The following is a 5,195-nucleotide window of genomic DNA, read 5'->3' as shown; positions in this document are numbered from 1 at the left end:
TACGACAGGTCTTCCATGGCACATCCAAAACGAAGATTGTTTTCTCTTCTCACAAACTCTGGATCAAGAAGCGAATCCGAGTGGTCAGAGCAAGGAATTTCTCCTTTTTGCCTGAGAGCATGAGCTGCTTGTACCTTTTCATATGCAAATGTAAAGAATTAGGCTGAATGTTAATCACATTGCAAAGGCATTTGTAAAGTATTATCACATCTAGCGATAGTTAATAAGGTTTGTACACGGATTTTATTTATAAATAGCAAAGATTAAGCATATGATAAAAGGAATCTTTAGATGGAACAATTAGAGATCACTTATGACAATGGCACACAGCAGTGAAAGCCCCTAGAAGAACTTCCTACTCGTTAATCAAAGATAATTATCAATTATGAGACGTCTTACATTTCGCATCTTTAAGAACTGATAATTAGTCTCCAGCTCTTGCTGTAAGTGCTCATTATGTTCAGAGAGGAACAAACTCTTTTCTTTTAAAAATGACTTGTAGCTCATGACCTTGAGCAACATAGACTCCTCTCTCCCTACAATGAGTTGAGATGATGTTCATCTTTTCCATTACTCAGAAAAATAATTTGAGAGGTGTATAAACACTAAATAATGTGGAAAATTGCACCATGAATATGGGTAGGGCAAAACATTTTAGTTTTTAATACTTGTTGGGTTTAGAAAGGCAAATTATTACATATAGGATGTAACTAAGAAGTCTTGGTGTGGCATTGTAGGACACGCACTGGACTGGTAACCACAAAGTTGTTAGTTCAAACCCACCAGCTGCTCCATGGGAGAAAGATGAGACTTTCTGCTCCTGTAAAGGTTTACAGCCTTGGGAACCCTCTAGAGGGCCACTTCTGATCAAAATCAACTTGATGGCTGTGGGTATGAGTAAAGATTTAACTATTAAATTACTAATTGTTGTTGTTGTTGTTGTGTGTCCAAGGTGGTTCTGACTCATAGCAACCTGTATAGGTTTTCCAAGAGTTGAAACTGGTGGGTTTCAACTACCATCCTTGAGTATGTCAGTACAGAACAGTACCACACTAGGGCTCAGAGCATGAATTAGTGATAGGTATTTTTCCAATGGGGAAGAACAATTGTGAATGGTCATTATGAATCAATAATTGTACAAAACACTTCTCATATATGTATTACCTAAATTAATCCTGTAACATTATAATGTAGCTGTTGTATTTTATTCTGACTTTGCATAATAAGGAAACGACATATGAGAGTGGTTTAATAACTTATCCAAAGTGACACAGATAATAATTATTATGGAAATATTTTATCTGTAATAGTAACATTAAATTTGTCTGAATAGTTAATATTTAAGGTATGTTGGAGTCCTGGTGTGGTGCTGTGGGTTAATGCACCAGAAGGCAAGGTCAATTTGAACTGCAAGGTCAGCAGTTCCACCTCAATGAATCCTATATAGAGTTGCTATGAGTTGGAACAGACTCAGCAGCACTGAACAACAGTGTAAGAAGTTACAGAAAAACAACTAGAAAAATAATAATTTAACTCCTGATTCACTAATTTATTCAGTTGTTTGTTGCTGTTAAGTTCCATCTAGTCTGTTCTGATTCATAGCAACCTTGTGTAGGGTTTCCAAGGAGCGGCAGGTGTGTTTGAACCACTGATCTTGTGGTCAGTATTCCTGTGCCTATCTTACAATGCCACGTGAGGACTTCTATTTGGTAGTAACATGTGAGGTGGATTCCTTAAAAATGAAATGCTACTTGGTAGTGAAGTTCTACTTTTAAGTTATCTGCCTCACATTTTTATGATAAAAAGTAAATGAAGAATGAAAGAAATGCCTGGAAATCTACTTCCAGAAAATCAGCTATTGAAAAATTTGAAATACCCATGAGTTGTGATCAACTCCATTGTAACTGCTTTTACTAGTTTCTCTTGGGCAATGGGAATGTCAGATTGGTGGACATTAAAATTTTCTAACCTTTATATTGTTGCTGTTGTTGTTAAGTGCCATTAAGTCGGATCCAACTCATAGTGATCCTGTATAGGGTTTCTGAGGAGCAGCTGGTAAGTTTGAACTGCAGACCTGTGGTTCTAACTGACCATGCCGTCTGGCACATTATCCTGCACGGCCACCATCAACCCATAAGTGAAGTTGCCCACATGTTCAATTTTGGGGATTTTGAGTTATGGTGTTGGAGGAGAATATTGAAAATGCCATGGGCTGCCCATAGAACTAACAGATCTGTGTTGGAAGAAGTGTAGCCAGAGTGCTCCTTGGAAGCCACGATGGCCAAACTTCGTCTCTCCTCCTTCGGACATATTGTCAGGAGGGAGCAGTCACTGGAGAAGGATATCATGTTTTGTATGGTGGAGAGTCAGAGAAAAAGAGGAAGACCCCCAGCGAGATAGACTGGCAAAGTGGCAGCACCAATGGACTCAAGCGTGGCGACAATTGTGAGGTTGGCTCAGGATCGGGCAGTGTTTTGTTCTGCTGTGCATAAAGTCTCTGTGAGTTGGTACTGACTTGATGGCACCTAACAACAACAACAACAACATAGTGTTTTGAACAATAGACAAACTATATGGCAATAAGAAACACTCAAGAGAGAAACCACTAGACGAAAGCCATCGTTCATTATCGCTAGGGAAGTTGGGAGGGAGCCAGCTATCACCCAATTAATTTTTTATTTGAAGGACCAGGTTCCTTAGCTGACAGCTGAGCTGCATTTTTATTTGTATTTTCTAAGTATTAGTAGAGTAACTGATTGACTTTTTTATTTTTATTTTTTTAAGATACTCTGGAATGTTCTGTAAGTGGTGTTTTTGAGTCTGAAGAAATCTCTGCCAAATGCAATAGATACATTCCTGAAACTTAAAATAAGTTCATTGTGGGTTGAGCGAAGGTTTACAGAGTAGGTCAACTTTCTATTCAGCAATTCATATTCATTTTGCTTCATGTCATTGAGTGCAAGCCCTACAGTGTGGCATCACTCATCCTACTTCCTCCCCACGTTTCCTGTTTAGATTCCTCTTCTTTTCCTAACCATTATGAACTTTGTCCTTGGGTCAATGCTGCCCTTTTGATCTCAAATGCTCAATGATTATAAGGTGAGGTACTTTCCCTGTGTTATTATTCCTCTTAGACCTACCTATTGTTTGGCTGAAAATTGAGCCAGTAGAATGAGTTCATTTCCAGACCTGAAGGGTAACTAAGAACCATGTTCTCACGGGCTACACCAGTCTTCATCTGATCGTTAAACACGGATTTAAAAAAAAAAAAAAATGTTTTTTCAAATTTCGAGTTTTGATCCACATTATTCAGGACCTTCCAATGCCAATGTGACCCTTTCCAGAGCGGTTGGTAATAGTAGCCAGGCACCATCTAGTTCTTCTAGTCTCAAGCCCAGAAACTTTTTGTGTTAAGTATACATTTTATAAGTCAAAAGAAAAAGAAAAGTTAATAAAAAGAAGTGAAACAGGCATCACAAATGTGTTTACTGAATGTCAAACACTAGATGATCTAGTGTTCAAACACTAGATGATGTTACATAACATGTATAATTGGGAAATTAAATTCTTTGTGGACACCACTCCATCAGATAGTAGTGTTTTCCACTCTGAAGGTAATCTACAAATTCAGGGCTTAAATTGAAGTTATAAGGTTGATTGCTGCTTTAAAAAAGAATCAAAGAATTGTGATAATAATAATGCAGGGCACATGAGAATGTCAAACTTAATGTCGGCCAAATCCATTAAGTAAGTTTTGGCATGCCCACACCATGTAATCATTGAGTGTTTATAGACAGTACAGTTGGCATGGCGGGAAACCCTGGCCTCGCAGGTTTATAATCTGCATTTGTGGCCCCTCTGTTTTTTTATAATACCATGTTTGTAGCCCCTTAGTTTACACATTAAGCCACCACCAACAAAAAGGTATAAAATGTTCCCCCAAGCTTAATTTATTGAAAACATTCATATAAAGAAGGAAAATTACATGTTCCATGAAATTAATGACTAAATTTATCTGTAAATACAATTGTCTTTTCTTAAAATATCTGTATAACTAATGGTAGAATTGAAGTTTGGATGTGAATTTTGCTCTATTTAAAAATAAAAAAAAATGGTTGAAGTAAGTTGGTACAATTTGTGAGTGAGAGAAATTTGTACTGTATTCATTTGCATTATACCAATCTGCACATATGTAATGCACATGACAACTTTGAAAGGCATTGCTTCACATTCTCAGACATGAACTAGAAAAAAATTGGGGAAGCTTGGTCGCTTCATATGATCAAGGATTAGATTGTGAACCACAAGGTTGGCGGTTGAAGCCCACCTCATGAGATAGATGATTCTTTCTGCTCCCTCAAAGATCTAAAGCCTTGGAAGCCCTCTATAGTATCTCTAAGAGTCAGAACTGACTTGATACCACATAACAACAACAGAAGAAAAACATATGAAATTTTGTTTTACAAACTCCATATTGAGTATTCCTGTTTTCTTTTCCCAGCATCTTTTCTAATACTCTTTATTTTCCTTTAGAAAATAACTATTATCTTTCAGTTTTCAGCAAGCTCTCTCAATAAATTAAAATATGCCTTTTATTAGAAATTGCAAATATGATGACAAGTCAAAAATTATCTGCACTCTAACTGTAGAATTTTTTAAATAAACTTTTGAAAAGACAAATATGTCATTTTCCAACATAATCTCCTTGCTTTTCAATACACTTCGTTCATCAGTCAACAAGCTTTTGTACTCCCTTACTAAAAAATGCTTTAGACTGAGCTGTGAGCCAGGAATGCAACACGGTCTTCACTTCTTCATCAGAGGTGAATCTTCATCCTCAAACAGATGCTTTCAGGGGACCAAACAGGTAAAAGTCTGAGGGAGCAAGATCAGGAATATAGGGGGGATGCTTTGTTGTTGTTGTTGTTGTTGTTAGGTGCCATCGAGTTGGTACTGACTCAGGTACAACAGAACAAAACTGCCCAGTCCTAGGCCAACCTCACAATTGTTGCCACGCTTGAGCCCATTGAGCCACTTTGCCAATCCATCTCGCTGGGGGTCTTCCTCTTTTTCTCTGACCCTCCAACTTACCAAACATGATATCCTTCTCCAGCGACTGGTTCCTCCTGACAATATGTCCGAAGTATAAGAGATGAAGTTTGGCCATCCTGGCCTCCAAGGAGCACTCTGGCTGC

The sequence above is a fragment of the Chrysochloris asiatica genome, unplaced genomic scaffold (assembly GCF_000296735.1).
Source record: "Chrysochloris asiatica unplaced genomic scaffold, ChrAsi1.0 scaffold00005, whole genome shotgun sequence".
Lineage (NCBI taxonomy): Eukaryota > Metazoa > Chordata > Mammalia > Afrosoricida > Chrysochloridae > Chrysochloris > Chrysochloris asiatica.
This window is presented reverse-complemented; position numbering follows the sequence as displayed.